Source organism: Lissotriton helveticus, chromosome 8 (assembly GCF_964261635.1).
Source record: "Lissotriton helveticus chromosome 8, aLisHel1.1, whole genome shotgun sequence".
Classification (NCBI taxonomy): Eukaryota; Metazoa; Chordata; class Amphibia; order Caudata; family Salamandridae; genus Lissotriton; species Lissotriton helveticus.
Window position 1 is genome coordinate 30,919,574 of NC_136069.1, and position 18,674 is coordinate 30,938,247.

General features: G+C 46.8%; 1 protein-coding gene across 1 annotated transcript in view; it reads right to left on the minus strand.

Moving 5' to 3' along the window:
• Window positions 1-18,674, minus strand: part of LOC144773679 (uncharacterized) — a 470,291-nt gene that overhangs the window by 179,339 nt on the left and 272,278 nt on the right. Inside the window, exon 6 of the mRNA XM_078658831.1 lies at window positions 12,228-12,291. The gene's annotated coding sequence lies outside the window, so the exon portion shown is untranslated. The remainder of the gene's footprint in view (window positions 1-12,227; window positions 12,292-18,674) is intronic.

Consider the following 18,674-nt stretch of genomic DNA (forward strand, 5'->3'; position numbering starts at 1 on the left):
GGAAGAACTCAGAGAGTACGCCTCCCACCATTCAAGTCAGAGGCCACTGAAGTCATCTGCGGCGTGCCACAAGGATCTTCACTCAGCCCCACCCTCTTCAACGTATACATGAGCCCCCTCGCGTCCATCGCACGCCAACACAACCTCAACATCATCTCCTATGCTGATGACACTCAACTGATCCTCTCACTCACCAAAGACCCTGACACCGCCAAAACGAACCTACATGAAGGAATGAAAGAGGTAGCCGAATGGATGAAGCTTAGCCGTCTGAAACTGAATTCAGACAAAACAGAAGTCCTTATCTTAGGTACCTCCCCCTCCGCCTGGGACGACTCTTGGTGGCCAGAAGCCCTCGGAAAAGCACCCATCCCGACGGATCACGCACGGAACCTGGGCGTCATCCTGGACTCCTCACTCTCTATGACCAGACAAGTCAACGCCGTCTCTTCATCTGGCTTCAACATCCTTCGCATGCTCAAAAAAACATTTCGCTGGATCCCCACCGAAACTACAAAAACGGTCAACCACACACTGGTTACAAGCCGCCTGGACTACGGAAACACCCTTTACGCCGGTACCACCGCAAAACTTCAGAAAAAACTCCAACGCATCCAGAAGGCATCAGCCAGACTCATATTAGACATCCCGCGCAAAGAACACATTTCTGGTCACCTGAAAAACCTCCACTGGCTTCCCGTCAATAAGAGGATTACTTTCCGCCTACTCACCCACGCACACAAAGCCCTTTACGAACTTGGACCCGAATGCCTCAATACACGTCTTTCCTTCTACACCCCCTCCTGCCAGCTGCGCTCCTCCAACCAAGCCCTTGCTGCTATTCCCCGCGTCAACAAAACCACAATGGGAGGAAGATCATTCTCCTACCTGGCGGCCAAAACCTGGAACTCACTTCCCATGCACCTTCGCCTCACTCAAAACCACCTAGCATTCAGAAAGCAACTTAAAACTTGGATATTCGAGAAGTAATTCCCCACATCTCTTCAAGCGCCTTGAGACCCTCTGGGTATGTAGTGCGCTATATAAATTCATTAACTTGACTTGACTTGACTTGACTGATAAGTGTTGGTTCTTTGCATTTACATTCCATCATAATACAGTTTTATGACTTTAGTTCGATCCTTCCCACCTCACCGCCTCATCCCCACTCCGCATCCCACTTGCCTCGAAAGGCAACCTGTCCAGTGAAAAATAAACCATATTAACATCGTGCACTACTGTCAAGATTGCTATCTATAATTGAGATAAACATTCAAGTATCGCTGGGCCCTCCCCAACCCAGATGTTCCCGCCCCAAACAGCCCCCCCCCAAGACCGTAGGCGATCCATAAGTATACTGTAAGAGTTTTATGGGCTAGCGTCAGGGTCTGTGGTAGGGTGTAGTGGCTAACAAATATTTCCACGCGATTCGTTCCATTTCCCCCATATCCTAGACCATTTCTTGGGGCACCCCCTATGCAGATAGACTGCTCTTTCCACCACCATTGCCGTGTTCATGTCGTTTTCCCACTGTGTTCGTGTGGGGGTTGTTCCCGACCCCCAGTTTCTTGCAATATTCATTTTTGCTACTGCTAATCCCAGTGTGGCCGATGTCTGTAACGCTCTATTGAAGTCTGTAGGCCGCCAGATGTTTAACAGGCAGCATCCAGGATCTCGCCGTATTTCTGCCTCGCCCACCTCTGAGATCTCAGTCAGTACCCGCTCCCAGTATGTTTGTATGTTAGGACATTCCCAAATGGTGTGGGAGTATGTTCCCCTTTGTCCACACCCTCGTAAGCAGATCGGATCTGGCGTGTGTCCTAGCTTGTGTAGCATAGTGCGTGAATAGTATACGCGGTGTAATACCTTAAGTTGAATTTGTTTCAGTCGCGACGGGATGGCTGCCTCCCTGGGGGATGCCAGAGCATTCATCCAATCGGAGTCTTCTATATCCCCTATTTCCGCTTCCCACTTGCTGCGTAGCACCACCATAGGGTCTGGGAGATTATTTACAAGTTTACGATACATTTGCGATATAGCCTTCTTTTCCAGGTAATCCGTGAGAAGTCTGTACTCTAGGGGGGAGGATTCAGCAAATGTAGTGCCTGCTGGAATTGCGCTCTGCAGCGCGTGTCTAATTTGCATGTAACGGTATCTCTCTGTATCCGCCATTCCATACTTATCTTGCAGGGCTGTAAATGATATTATTTCTCCTCTAACCCACAGGTCCCCTATCTTCGTGATGCCAATGAGGGCACATTGCCTGAACCCCTTGGTGTTAGCCAGGGTACCCAGGCGGCGTGTGTCCCAGAGTGGGGTAGCCAATGTGAGTACTCCCTCCCATCCAAGGGCCCTCTGCGCTGCGTGCCAGATTTTGACCGTGTGTGCTGTGGGCCCGGAGAGGGTGTGACGCCGTTTGTTTGTGTAGAGGGCCTTCATCAGATTTTCCACTGGTAGTATCTGTCTGTCAAGTCTGTAGGCTGGTTCATTGTGTGGGGTGTGAAGCCATTGATTCATTATCGTCAGTTGTGTCGCCCACTAGTATAGTTTGATACTTGGTAGAGCTATACCCCTGCGTACCAACTACGGATCAGTTTGGTGTGCGCTATTCGGGCCGGCTTTCCGTCCCACAGCAGGGAGGAGACCTCTGCATCAATTGCTTTAAAGTAGGAGAGTGGGACCGGAAAGGGGGTGTTATGGAGTGCATAGAGAAACCTCGGCAGCGCAAGCATTTTAAAGAGCGCCGCCCTGCCCAAAAGTGTTAGCGGAAGGGACCTCCAGTGTGAGACATCCGATCTGAGCCTCTGTAGGGGCTTCATTAAGTTTTCTTCCATGAACACAGATTCCTGCGGGGTGACGTAGATGCCTAAATATTTAAATCCTCTGGATGCCGTTTGCAGCGTGCATCCAGGGGGGAGAGGTGGCGTTTGTCCGTGTAATACATATATTAGTGATTTCGCCCAGTTTATGGTGTATCCTGAGTAGTCGCCGTACGACCTGAGCACGTTCATCAGTGCCATGAATGAGTCTTTGGGGGACATGAGATATATTAGCACGTCATCCGCATAAAGTGAAATGCGGTCCTCCCATCCCTCTCCCCACGTAATTTTGCGAATTAACGGTTCCGTTCGTACTCTCACAGCTAGGGTTTCTAGGATAAGCGCAAATAGAAGCGGGGATAAGGGGCACCCCTGTCGGGTCCCGCGTCTCAATGCGAACTCCCTAGAGATATGGCCATTGACAACCACTTGGGCCACCGGCGCTCTGTGTAAAAGTCTGACCCAGCCGCAAAATTTGGGGCCAAAACCCATTTTCTGTAGCACTGCAAATAGGAAGGGCCATTCCACAAGGTCGAATGCCATAGTGCCGTCTAATGAAAGGATGGCTGCGTCTTCCTGCAGTAGCGGGATGCGGTGAAGCACCCCATGCAGACGCCGAAGATTAAGGGAGGTGTTGCGTCCTGGCATGAAGCCGGACTGATCCGGATGGACCAGCGTCGTGAGGTGGGGTTGCAAACGGAGGGCAGCAGTTTCGCCAATATTTTCGCGTCTGCATTCATTAGAGATATCGGGCGGTAGGAAGATACCTGGTCTGGGGGTTTGCCCGGCTTGTGAATTGCTACGATAGTGGCCAATCTTTGGTCTTGGGACAGTGTGCCTTGCGCCAAACAATCATTATACATGGGGAGCATGTGCGGGGTAAGCTTTTGGGCTAGTTTTTTTATAGAGTTCCACCAGTAGGCCGTTTGGGCCAAGCGCTTTCCCGGTGTTGAGGGCCGTCAGTGCTTTGCCAACTTCGTCTGTCGTTAAGTCATTCTCTAGCGCTTGTGCATCTTCTGCCGAGAGTGTGGTCAATGGGATATTGTCGAGGAACTTTAGACAGTCCTCCTCTGTCACCATGTCCCGTGAAGTGTATACTTTTTCATAATACGCGGCCAGGGTGTCTACTATGTTAGGGGGATCTGCGATGGTGGAACCGTCCTCCCGTGTAATCTGAGCTATCCATCTTTCCGCCCTTTCCTTCCTCTCTATCCAGGCTAGCATTTTCCCAGTTTTATCCCCCAGTTCATAGATCCTATGTAGTGTGCCCATGTGTCTTGTCCTTGCCACCTCCTCCGCGTATGTCTTGTATTCTTGGGTTGCCAGTCGTAGAGTATGGGCTGCGTTGGGAGAGGGGTCCAGTGAGTGGGCCATCTCTGCCTCCTGTACTGCACCATCGAGCGAATCGTGGTGTTCCCTTTGTTCCCTCTTGTGCCTAGTGATTGTGGATATAGCTTGCTCCCTAATGACTGTTTTGTAAGCCTCCCAAAGAATGGAAGGTGAGGTTACCAAGGTTAGATTTTCCTCAAAATAGAGATCTGTGGAAGTTTGTAATGCTGTTGCTATTGTAGGATTCTGCAAATAGCCTGGGTTTACAGGGTATATCCAGCGTCGTCGAAGGAGATGTGTGGTGTAAATGAGTTGGATCGGGGAGTAATCCGATATTCCTCTTGGCAGATGGTCTACGGCTGTTATCTTCTCTGGGGTTATCGACTGTGTCAATATGTAATCTATACGAGAGAGACTGTTGTGTGCCCCTGAGTGAAATGTATAGTGGCGGTCCCCTGGGTGTTTAAGCCTCCTGGCGTCTATAAGGCCTATGGCCTCTAGAAACTCATTAAAGACTTGAGTGGGTCTGGTTGGTTCTCTGGGAGGGCTGCGATCTATGGTAGCATCAAGTACAGCATTAAAGTCGCCCCCTATAATGAATTCTCCCTCCGGGAGCTCAAGCAGGAGTTTCCCAAGGTCGTGGAAGGCTCCCTGATGAAGTGCGGGGGGTATGTACACCGAGACTGTATTATAATTACGACCTTCCCACTGACAAGCAATCGCAGTGAATCGCCCCTGATCGTCTGTCCATGTGCGTTTGAGTATTAATGGTGAGCTTTTGTGTATTAGGATACCTACCCCGCGTGACCCTGAGGAGAATTCTGCATGTGCGGCCATTTTAAATCCCCACCGATTCAGTGCTTTGCAGGCTGTTCCCATTAAGTGTGTTTCTTGGAGCATGACCACCGCAGGGTTTCGTCGTTTCAGGTACTGTAGGACTAACCCTCTCTTAATTTTGTGCCCCAAGCCATTTACATTCCAGGAGATGAGCGTAAGGGGGGTGAGACCAGTCGCGGCGACTGGGGATTGGTGCCGTGTGATTCAACGTCTGCCATTATGTCTTATGTGTAAGTGTGCCCCAGCCATCTGAATGGTCGAAGGAAACCAGCTTGTCTTTATGCTTCTGTGCATGGGGTAAAGCAGTCGGTCGAGCAAAGGAGCCATCGGTGGAGCAATGAGCCATGTAGTGATCAATAAGTATTGAAGCAAGTGCTGGTGTGTCTTTAACAGTGCATGTGTTCGCGGCGGTAGTGTCCAATGAGTCCAGTAGGAGTGACTATGGAGAAAGTCAAGAACAAACAACAGAAACCAGAAACAAACCAAACGTCAGCCAGCTCCGGAGAGCGGTGCTCGCTACCCTCACTAGGTGAGTGGGTGGACCCACCTAGTGGGTCCTCCCACCCACAAAGGGACACAAGGGAGGGCCCCCCAACATAGCAGAAGGAGGGGAAATCCTTGCTAGCCCCCTTGCCTTTCCACCATATTCTGCCTCCAACCTTATATGCTGCCAGCCCCGCGGTGCGGCCTGACATATCAGGGGCTGCTTTGGGCAGCACTCACCTTATAGCGTCCAGACTGGTTCCTCTGGGACGTGACAGAACCCATTCCAGCTCCCCCACTAAGAGGCCCTACACTGACTCACGTCCCACCAGTGGACCGCTCAACTCCCTCACACAGGAGGCTTAGTCGCTACTGCACCCCCGTCCTCCTGGACTTATCTGAGGGAGCTCCCACACAGAACAGCAGTGCTTGAGCCGCCCACTGGGCACCAGACAATGGTGTGGGAAACTCCTCTCCCGGAAAATCCTATACAGAAATCACACCCGCTGACAACAAACTTGACGAGGTCCTCGCTGCCCTTGAGAGCTCCCACCTCACCATGGAATCAAGGGTGGGAACAATGATGACCCAACTCAGATTCCTCAAAAACAACCACAGAAACAGTCCAACCGGGTGTCAGAGGGTGAAAAGGAGATTTTGGAAGCGCAACGGACACTGTCGGCCTTTCAGGCTCAAGAGAAGACCCTGGAGGAGCTCCCAAAGAAGTAATGTTCACATCATTGGCCGCCTAGAGGGCCGAGAACCATTCTTGGACAACTGGTTGTCCCTGCCTCAGACCTCAACCCATTTTTCTCCCTGGAGAGGGCACACAGGGTCCCGACAAGACCATCAATTCCTCCTCACTTGCCAAACAACTCTGTTATAGGGTCTGGAATGCCATCCTATGGGCAGCTCGCATGGCTGGCCCCTTAGAACTAGACAATTAAACGGTCATATTATTCCCGGACACACTCAAGCCATGCAGCATCAGAGGTCTTCTTCCCTGAGTGCAAAAAAAGAGACTCAGTGAGCTTGGAATACAATACTCATTATTGTTTGCAGCCCGCCTCAAACTGCGCTCAGAAGGCAAGTCTCTATTCTTTATGGACACCAAAGACATTTGGGACTGGCTAGACCAACATCCGGCTGGAGCATCGTCACCCCGAGGAGGGGCGCCGACTAGACAATCAGGAACGGGCAGCAGAGACACCACTGTGACAGATGAGGAGCTTCCCCGTCCTCCAAACCCACAACACCACCCCATCTGGAGCAGCTCATAGTTTACCGGGGGCAGGCGATAGAGGTGATGGCATCGCAGATACAGCGGAGGCTCCTCGAAGGACAGGAGGGGCCCTCACATCTTCACGACCGACAATTCGGCCACAACAGACAAGCCTCACCTTGGCTCCCAGACTCCCTACCTCCCCCTGCTGGTCACACCACAGATATCATAGTCTTAACTGGATATTGTATCCTAAACCCACCTTGAAACCTCCTCTATTTATCTCCCTCCTCCCTCCCCTGCCTCTTTCCTTTCCCATCCATATTCCCACCCAGATATCAGGCTCCGACTACCACGTTCTCTGCTAGGTGGATGCCCACAGATCCTACTCTGCCGTTTCCCACAGCCAAGTCACAACACCACCTTCAGATGTGGTACAGGATTTCACCCTGCAGTGCTTAAGGGGACCCATTGTAGGCAAAACCCATTTCGCATGTGTGCGTGGCACCCTCCTATAAATACGTCCCAGAGTCCATTTCCAAGCCATTGACACATTAGTGGATAGGGAAGCTTGCTTCGCTTTAGCAGAGAGCCACCTCAAAGGCTCCAGGGTCCTCCTCTGCAGCATTAATGCCCCTAACATTGACCAGGAGGCCTTCTGGGTCACACTATCACAAACCCTTGCACAAAAAATGGGAACCTCATGTATCCTTGGACCGCTCCCGTCCCCCATGTGCCACCCACCTGCAAGCGGAACACCTTTAGAAATGGACCTGCTATTGGTAGATACGTGGCGATCTGCCCGCCCCAGCAAATGGGTCTGCTCATTTTATTTGGCGGTGCATGACTGGTATGTATGCCTCAAACGTATTCTCCTGTTGACCACTCTTTTTGATGCTATGCGTCGGTCGGACTATCTGGGCCGCACAATATCCGATCATGATTCTTAGAGGTTAGATCTGTCCCGGTGCCCACATGGGGATTGCCCAGAGAGACACTGCAAGATTCTTCCTTTCAAGTCTCCCATGACCATGCCCAGCACATCACTCAATACTTCTCAGACAACAGTGGTATGACAGCATGGGGCCGAATGGGACATTTCAAAGTGATCAAGCACGGAATTGCATGCAGGAAATATCAGGGGTCCGCAAGATACTTGATAGTGAGATAATCAAGTCAGAATGACTGATCGCCGGCACTTGCATATTGCAAAGACTCAATACGTGGCAATCCTGAATCAAATGCGCTGCTTTCATTTGAAAACTTGTGAAGCCCAAATGCATTGGGAGGATACAAAAACAGGCTGGTTGCAAGCTTGGCTGACCTGCCAGGTGTCCCTCTTCATCTTCGAGATTACCTTGCCCTCCAGTGTCTACCTTCACACCCAACAAGCTATCCTAGCAACCTTCTTCACAAATTGTTCCTCAATCTTTGCTGAGGCTCCGTGCCCACGGATGACCGAGATCAGCCCTGTCCTCCCCCGGTGCACCCTTCTGAGAGTTACACCCATCAGTAGAGAGAAACTCGATCAGCACTTGACCCCCCAAGAGATCCAACTGGCCATACGCTCACAGGCTAGGAATAAAACCCTCGACCATGATGGTCTCCCAATTGAATCATATAGCGCCTTCAGTTCCCTTCTTCCCCCACCAGGCTGAGGTATACAAGGGGCTCTGCGCGCCATGTTTCTACCTTGCTTCCTATGCAAATCTGTATCCACATTAAGCCTGATTGGGACCCAACCTTCCTTGCGTCCTAATGCTTTATCACTATACTGGGCATGGATTACAAAATCCTGGGGAAGTTACTGGCTGAACGTTATACCCAGATCTTGCCGAACCTAGTCCACCCAAATCAAAAAGGCTTTGTGACCGGGTGGAGTACATCCCAGAATATAAGCAAGCTCTTTCATCTGATGGACCAGGTCTCCCTGTCGCTTCCCTTATGCGGCTAACCTTACTCTAGACTTAGAAAAGGTTTTCGACACCCTGGAGTGGGACTACATATTTTATGTGCGATCTGCCCTCTGGGTCGGCGAATACCTCAGTGCATATACGCAGCTACTGGACACCACCCCCATAATCCAGAAAGGCCAGCTGGTTTCTTCAGCATTCCCTGTGGAGAGGGGCACTAGACAGGGCTGCCCCCTTTCCGCCCTACTATGTATCCTCATAAAAGAACCTCTGGCTGCTACACTACGGTAAGAGAGGGAGGCCTTTAGGATACCCATGGAGAGCACAATCCATGTGGTCTCCCTCTATGCGGATGACCTACTCTTTTACATCCGAGCTATTCATACGGACCTCTCCACCATCCACACCACTTTACACTCCTTTGAGCGAATAGCCGGGCTGTGGGTCAACTGGGTAAAGCCCTGCACGTTCCCCTTGGGCGGCTCACTGCCCCCTATTGAGATTCAGCTGGAGGGGCATCGACAGGAGTGCGTGTGGAACTGTTTGGTACCTCCCAAGGGCATTCACAGCCCTGAAATCCCAGATCCAAATTTGGAAAACACTCCTGATGGCTACAACAGCAAAATAGCTGTCTCCAAAATGATTGTACTTCCCAGTCAATATTTCTGTATTGACCCTGCTATCGGGTTGGATAAGAACAGCCGTGCACTGGCTAGATGGATCAGGCTCAGCAAGTGGCTTAAAGCTGTTGCTCACTGGGGGTTGATAAAAACATACATATGCAGGGCAAAGGAAATGACCCTAAACTTAATGAGGAATTGGGAAAATGATTTAAAAAAATGCTGTGCTATGTGATGTATGCCTAAGAAATGTTGACTTCTTGAAACATAATGTAGCTGGATTATTCACTTGCCAGTCTTTCTATAGAATACCCTTTTAGACATTTAGTGTAACTGATTAAAAACTATTACACTTTGTATGTATTAAGCTATAACTGATGGCTTGTTGGTTTGGTAGATCACCCTCTGTAGTAATGGTATGGATCTGGATTCTGGCGAAGAATCTGTACATAATATATAGAAATCACTGAATAGTGAAGAAGGACCGTGTGAACCTGGAATGCGAAAAATAATCCCCACTACCTCTACCGTTGGAATAAATTATGGATGAACTTAAACTTTTGAAACTGTTCATAGTGGAGACAAATGCTGCCCTTCAGAGAATAAAGGAATTGGTCTCATCTTGATTTTATGTTTTCCAAAGTTGAACGACGAGTCAGCGATGTTCAAGACATCATACCCAAACTGGACTGCTTGAGTAAGGAAGTCATTCCATTACAAAAACAGAAGGAAGATTCAAAAAACGGTAATAGATGCATCAATCTGTGCATCTATGGCATTCCAGGAGATTCTGAAGGGCCAGATACAATTATGTTTCTAAAACTTCACATTCCCATGACTATCGGCTTACAAGTATCCACCAAACTTAACATCGTATTAGTTCATCACAAGCTCCTATGTCTACCAGACCAAAAGGGATTATCGCCTTTTTTCTACTATACTCTAACTTAATGAAAGTACTATCAGCCACTAAACAATTTAAACAAATGCTATGGTCTTGATAGAAGCTCTTCTTCAGAGATGATGTAGCCAGAGCAAAGGCCACTCAAAGTAAATAATGTTTGGACTTACAAACAGTCCTGCGTTCCATGAATGCCTTGTCCATCCTTGTTTCTTTAAGGTCCCTTATAAGGACAAAACAAATACTTTTGATAACCTGGCAAATCAGAGACAGTTCATACACACCCACAAAGGAGAATCTATGGAACTCAGTAAAACTTGATCAGGTTTCTATGGGACCCTTAATCTCTACTTTACTCTTTGGAGGTCCCCAGTTATCCCTGGACTAATGGATAAAGATTTCCTAGAGTGATTTCCTGTCCTCGTGTTCATGTCCTGTCATCATTATATTGTTCATGTGCTTGCTAGTAAGTCCAAACGTCGTTTGTTAGTTTTGGTTTTATATATTCATTTTCTATCACTTTTCCTCCCTAAGGTGCATTATTACCTTCTATTTCTCGGGGATATGCCTCTGCTCTCACATTCCACCCCCTTCAACATCAAGAATACCCTTTTTTTTCTTTTGCTGACATTCATTTCTAAAGTAATATGGCTTTTTGTCATCTCTTTTCTTCTATTACTGGGGAGCTCTTTTATCTCCCTACCCACCTTTCTTTCTTATAACTCCTTAATTGTTTTCACTTTCTCTTTGGCCTTTCACTTTCTTTTCAACATTTTATTGCAGCTTCTCTATCAGCATGCAACCGCATATTGTTACAGTTCCACCCGTTTTCACCTTACTAATCCCCTAAGGTTTTTCTTGTCCGTAACACATGTTTTCATTGTCTAATCATCTTCTTGTACATTTCAAATTAATAGTTTATGTATCAGCTCCTAGAATGTTAAAGGCTACGTAATCCTGTTAAAAACAGAGGGGGCTTACCCATCTCTTAAAACTGAACTGCCAAATTGCTCTTTTACAGAAAGCACACCTTAAAGAACAGGACAATGTTTATTTACACAGAAATTGGGTTGGACATGTTTTTTGTTCCTTGCTCTTAATAAAAACAATGGTGTAATAATCCTGGTTCAAAAATCCTTAAACATTCAGAATATGAACAAAGTCAAACACGACGCAGGTAGATAGATCCTACTGACTAATAAGATTAATGACACTCCACTTTCCATCTCTAATGTTTATGGTCCTACAGGATTCAACCCACAATTCTGTGATTGTTTCTCTTCTCTACTATCATTGTACCCTTTAGATAACTTTATAGTAGGAGGCAATTGTAATCAATTAATGAACCTTTTTGTATATCATCATTCTCGCACCAGATACATGCTCTTTAAGATACAATAAGCCTTTCGGAAATCGACAGCTTCCAGGGGATTCGTTGATGCTTGGAGAATCTCCCATCCTAATGTTTTGGAATTCGCGTTTTATCTCCCTGTTCTCCACTCCCATACCAGGATAAACTACTTATTACTAACACAGAATGTGCTCCAGTTTATCTTGCATACAGAAATAGGTTCTATCCTTATATCTTGCCACACCCTTATTATAGTTGATTTAGGCATCCCAACCAACACCCTCCATTTCAATAGTTGGAGATTCAATAATGCCTTATTAACTTAATTCTTCATGTTTAACTTCCCTTCAAATACTCGAATGAATTTTAGGTAGGATGCTTTTAATGTGACAGCTCAGGACTTTATTATAAAAAACATCACAAATAAAAAGCAAAAAGCTCTTAAAGGATTCTCACAATTGTTAAAAGAGATTAAAACCCTTGAACACAAATATTTTTCCTCTAACAAAACAAACACCATATCCAGGTTGATTCAGGCTAAATTACAGTATAATAACTAATCCTGGGACAGTGCATGTAGCACTTTTCTCAAAATGAACGTGACATTTTCGGTAGCCGCAATAAAGCCAGCAGGTTACCGACATCGAAGATAACTGCCATCACTGATACACATGGGGCCAGACATCCTAGTGCTACAAAAATATTAGAATGTTTCAGAATAATATACAAAATGATGTACACCAGAGACTTACCCCACTGCAGAAGACTTAGATTTTGTTTTCAGTCAGTCAGTCATTAAAAGTCTTTATTGAGATTCTTCATCATAAAAGACAGTGTAAAATCAAATTAATATAAATTCCATCCAAGTTAAAATACACAATTTTCAATATTCTAAAACATATTTCTGAATTTCATCAATGTCAGTTGTGAGAAGTTGGCCTGGTATATGATGCTCACTAGTTCTAGTGATCGCCTTGTACCATGCCAAGCAACCCTTATGATGATTGGTTGTAAGTCAACATGGTAGACCAGCTATCCTAGTGGTATCATGGACAAAGCAGTCTTTAGGCTAAACTCTGTAAAGGCATGTGAAGCAAGCTGTTTTACCATACACAATCCCCTAGACTGCCAAATGAAAGGACACCACACAGATATATATTGAAAATATATATAGATTTATTTACTACAAATATCCCCTATACATTCACCAAACACAGACTTGTGCACCATGGATCAAGGGTGTGTGCATTCCATCAAGCATGGACTTTATACTGATAGGATGGAATATTTATTTATTTGCATGATTAGTTAAAACCGTTGCAATAATTCACATGAAAGTATAATGAATAAGAAATCAAAAATCAATGACAATTTAAAGAATATAGCGTCACTAGGATATTGTGGCCCAGAGTTCCCAGAATACAGTCAAAATGGGCGTGCTTTGTGTGCAAAAGTAGCAATTAAAAAACGATGTTAGCAGCAACAGTTAATTTGTAGCTAGGTTGGCTCATCTACTGCACTTTTGATAAGAGCCTCGTCCACCTGAGGTGCCACTCTGTTGTCGTGTGTTGATTAATTTGTCTTTTATCTTTGTATCCACGATAGTCAGGAATTTGATCAGACGGCAACTCAGCTGGACGTCCTCTCCAGAGAAACTTGCTATCACTGTGTCGGTAGCAGAAGAGACCATGCATACAAGAGGGTTTTGAATGCTTTGGGATTCTTTATTTAGTCTAAATGAAACATGCAGGGAATTAGCGATTCCTAACGATGTAGTCAGACAGCGTCTTCTTCAGGGGATTGGAGTCTCCTCCTTGGCGCTCGTACTCGTAGGTTTCAATATCTTAGGGCCAAAACAAAAAGAAAGGAACCACTATTAGTGCTGGTTATGACCAGCCTACGGGAACGGGAGTGAGGAGGCACGCACCCGGTTACAAGGGAGTGTGTAGGAAAGGGGGAACCAACACCAGGAAAGAGGCGAGAAAGGCAGGGTGCAGGCCTCACAGAACAGTTCAGCCTACACTCGTACGGCTCCCGACCTCAGCGGCGGACCCAAGCTTCCCCTCTCTGCTCCAGACTCCTCGAATCCTGGCAAGCACCTGTTGGAGCCACGTCTCTCCAGGGTCATGGCGGGGAGCAGTGTCCTCCGGCGGTTCTCCTGTGCTTTCGGGTTCCACGCGGCCGCCTCGTCCCCGCGTCTTCAGCACTCTGGGCTTCCTCCTTTCAGTTGTGGACACACCTCTCGCTGGTCGCCCGCGTCTTATCCTGGCAGAGGCAGTAGTCGTCCGTCCTCTTGAGGGTGTGGCTTTCCTCATCTACGGAGAATTTAAAGGGCCAGTCCAGGGAGGTGTATTGGTGAACCCCGTCTCCCAGGTTGAACTCTGCATCAGGCAACTGGAAGGGAGAGAGAGAGACGATTTGTTGAGAAGGCGATTCAGGACCCGAATCAGGACTCTGGATTCTAGACTGCTTGTCTACAAGACCGTATGTTTTTCCTGTTAAAGAGTGGTCAGACTAATACCTCACGCTCCCTTTGTAGATCCCTGCAAATAGTTAGGCGGTGCGGGATGTCCTCCTTCCCTTGCTGGCATCGGCGCGAAGCCACGGCAGCAAGTGGACCGCAGATTGTAATATACCTAGGCGGTATTTCAGGAACTTCTCTTTGGTGGCCTTGAACAAGCAGATATGACGGTATGTTTGAAGCATAGCTTTGGTATAACTCTGAATAGTGAACCAGCTGTGTGCTCTCTCTGAGAGGATGGCTTTATCCTGTGTAGGGGACACTCTTTTGGTGGTTTTGTTGACTAGCTATTTGAAGCTCACGTAAGTCCCAGATGTCTCCCAGAGGCCGCGTAGGGCTAGTTGATCGAGTGAGTCTTCCAGGTAGCGTCTGGCTGGGCTCCTTTGCGGGCCAGCTCTTGTCTTTGAATCCCAAACTCTAATCTCAATTGTGCAGGTGATGTGTCTCTCGACAAACCGTAAATCATTTGTAGTGCTCTTGCTATAGTGCCATCCAGTATTTCTGCATCTGTCGCTCTCATGGCCTCACTTCCGTAGGTGATAGACGGTATGAGTTTCGCATTTATCACCATGGTCGGCGAGGAGAAACTTGTGCCAGAGATCTTATATTTCAGATTTCTTATGGCCACGGCTGTCGCTATCCCCCTTTTTTATGGCCTCCTGTTAAACTGCGAAATTCCCTTTGCTATCAATAATGACTTCAAGATATTTATAGTCTTGTACAGCTTCCAGCTAGTATGTTGACTTGGGTCGGCGTGTATTCATGCAGATTACCTTTGTTTTTTCTCGGTTAATGCTCAGTCCATTATCTTCATAGGAAGAGGATGTTACATCGGGTAGGCGCTGCAGGCCAATTGGAGTCCGGCTAATGAGCACAAGATCATCCGTGTAAAATAGATTTGATAAGGCCAAGCCTCCCAGCTTCAGGGCGTGTGAGTTACATTCATCCAGTCTGGCTGATAAATCTACCATAAAAAGGTTAAAAAGTGTTGGGGTTAGAACACAGCCCTGCTTCAATCTGGAGGTCGTAGGAATCTTCCTTGTTAAGTAATCTCCTACGCCTAATTTTACCTGCACCCACGTGTTGGAGTGTAGGAGGATAAACTGTTTTAAGAGTAATGGTGGAAGGTTTAGCTTTTGCAACTCTTGTCATAGTATGTTTCTGTTTATGTGGTCAAATGCTGAGCTGCAGTCAATCAAGCATATGTACAAGGGTTGTTTGAGTGCTATTGTGGCATCTATCATCAGTGTGAGGGCTAAGATATTAGTACTGGTCCCCATGTTCTTACAGAAGCCTGTTTGATTTGGTAGAATTACTGTATTTTCTGCAGCCCAAGACGTTAGTTCTTGTGGCATTAGCCCAGCATAATATTTGGCATCACTGTCCAGTAAAGCTACTAACATGCAGTTTTTTGGGTCACTCCTATTACCCTTTTTAATAGATTGGGGAGATAATAGAACCCCTCCCTGATGCTGGAATCGTCTATGTTTGCAGGATTGCTTCAAAGGTCAGTTTTAGTGCTTTTGCCCAGTACTCTTGGTCAACTTTGAACAGCATTTGCGGGATCCCATTAGGGCCTGGTGCGCCCTCTCGCTTGCCCTTGGAAATTCATTTACAAATTTGATTGTCCGTAATGTTTAATAACTTTTACGGTGTGGGGATAAGATCAGTTTGGGATGATAATACTTCTAAATTAATTGAAGGTGTGTTTGTGCCGGTTTGAGTCCCTAGATCGCTGTTAAAGTGAAGTTGAAGAAAAGTTGTCAAGGCCTCTTCTGTTAAATGTGAATTGATGCCTTGGACAAAGAATGGATTGTTCACCAGAATTGTTAGTTGTTGTTGGTCTTAATATCATACAGGAGTTTTGCCCACAGAGGCTCTTCTGCTTCTTTTTTGAGGTGCCAAGTTAGCTTTTTATGTGTGGCTTTTAATTGCCTCGGTTCGTTCAGGGCTCTGAGGTCTTCACCACATCTTTTTAATTTCTGAAGGGCACGATTTATGGATGCCTTGAGATGTTTTACTTGTGCATTTTTTCCAAAGGTGAAGGTTTTGAGGAAAGACTGCTCTACTGTTTTGTTGTTGTTCCTTTTTACCTCCATGTATGTTTCCTAGATTTTTAGTGAATGTCTCCTAGCTTTTTATTGTATTAGGCTCTGCAGCTAGGACTTCTTCAAGAAGTTGTTTTGCAAGGGCCAGAAGGCCTTCCGGGTCATCAGTTTTGCATTTTACTCTTTTGTCATTACTTGTATATGCTGGACATTGTACTTTTACTGGCAATGATGAAGTTGTTGCCAACGTTTTTATCGTGATTTATTGTGGCAAGTGATCGATATGGTCCAAGGTTCCAATGTGGTAGTCCTCTACTTTTACAAACATAGGAAGAGAGATAAAAGTATAATCAATTCTTGTACTTGCTACTGCATTGTGGAATGTTGCCATCTGTGGACGATCTCCTGGGAATCTACCGTTTAGTGCAGGGAAGCCAAGCTGCTCTAGGATCACAAGAAGCTTCTGCGTTTAGTGCATCTTCCGCAGGTATTGCTTTCTTGTGCTGGTATGTTCCATGGGTCATCTTCCGTGTAATTATCAAAAATCTTACCGAACACAGCATAGAATAAACCCATAACAAAGGATCAATCCTGGATGCCATTATTGCTTAACCCGACACAGTCATGATCGACCACATCCTGCCCGTTGATTGGTCCGACCACCACATCATCCTATTCCACCTGAACCAAATGACCCTATGCCAGCCCCCGATGCAGGATCCCCCCCACACTAGGCGAGAAATCTAACTCCGATTCCCCTGGCCGAACTGGAGGAAAGGGTAAGCTCTCTCCCTCCCATCCCCACACGTGATTTCTCCTCATCAGAACTCACCTCTCACTACAATACAACTATGACTTCCATTCTGGACCAAATAGTCCCCTTGAAACAAAAAAAGAGTCAGGAACACTGCTTCTAGATCCTGGTTTAACACAGATATCAACTCTGAAAGAAGACAACTAAGAGCTGCAGAAAGACTCTGGAGAAACAACCCATCCACAATTCTCCGCAATCAACTCAAATCAGCACACAGGAAATACAAACAAACACATCAAGAACGAAAAAACAGGCCCAATGAACTCTTCAACCTCATTAGGCAACAAACTTCCAAGCCCCTGACATCCTCAGTTCAGGTCTCCAAAGACCTATGTGATAACTTCACCAACTTCTTTAATGACAAAATCACCAAGATTGAGCTCTCCCATGATGATAATCGCAGTCCCCCCTTCAGTAGCTCGCCCCCAGGGACAGAAAATATCACATCCAAGCACCCCCCAAAGCACTGGAAATCCTTCAACCACATCTCCGAAGCAGAGATAGTCAAACTGATCTCCACCTCCAAACCCTCATCACGCGCCTTGGATCGTACACCTGCCCAACTGGCCAAAAAGCTCAAACTCGCCCTAGGCCTGCTCTGGACCAAGATCATAAACAGCTCCCTGAGAACCGGAGTCATACTTGACTGCCTCAAAGTCGGCCAAGTCACACCATTACTGAAAAAAACAGGTTGGACTCCAACGATCTGAACCACTTCAGACCCGTCTCCAATCTCCCTCTCCTAGCCAAAATCCTAGAAAGATGTGTTCGCCTCCAACTGACTCAACACATGGACAACACCAACCTTCTAGATCCCCACCTATCGGGTTTCAGGAAAAGCTGCAGCACAGAGACAGTGATCCTTAATGTCATAGACGGCGTACACAAGTCACTCGATACGGACCAATGCTGCCTTCTCATACTCCTGGACCTATCGGCAGCCTTTCACACGGTTGGCCATAAGCTACCCATTAAAGTAATTCAAGAAAGGGTAGGTGTAGCAGTGGTGGTCCTACACTGGTTCACCTCCTTTCTCCAGAACCGTACCCAAAGAATAAAAATCTTAAACTTCTCGTCTGACCTATGCCCCGTCAGCAGGAATGTCCCCCAAGAATCCGTTCTTTCCCCGCAACTTTTCAACATCTACATGGAACCCCTCACCACCATCCTCAAAAAAACCAACAGCCCCTTCCACCTCCATGCAGACGACACCCAGATCTACCTTGAAACCTCCTCCATTGATAGCATTCAGAGACTCAACGACACTCTAAGAGAAGTCCAACACTGGCTAACAGTAAATCATCTGAAACTCAACCAAGAGAAAATGAAAATCCTCCTCATTTCCAACAAAGAGGAGAACCCCCAAATCGCAGAATGGCTACAAGCTATCGATGCTCTCAACGGCAATCGCTGGGAATCACCTGGACCCAAAATTAGACATGGCCAAACACATCAAGAACACCGCAAAGAGCGCCTTCATCAACCGGAAACTACTCAACAAAATAAAACCCTTCATCCCGCCTAATGACCTCAAACAATCTACTCAATCCTGGTGCTGTCCAGACTAGACAATGGGAATGCAGACCTCACAGGTACAGCAAAATCTCACTTAGATCCCCTCAGATCAACTCTTATTGCTGTAGCCAGAATGGTCACCGGAGTAAAGAAATATGAGCACATCTCGCCCGTACTCAGAGAGCTAAAATGGCTCCCAATCGAAATGCTTGCCAACTTCAGAACTGCCTGCCTCACGCACAAAGCCCTGCACACAGGGAAACCCGCCTACTTGGCCTCCAAACTCAAGAATGCCGGTCAG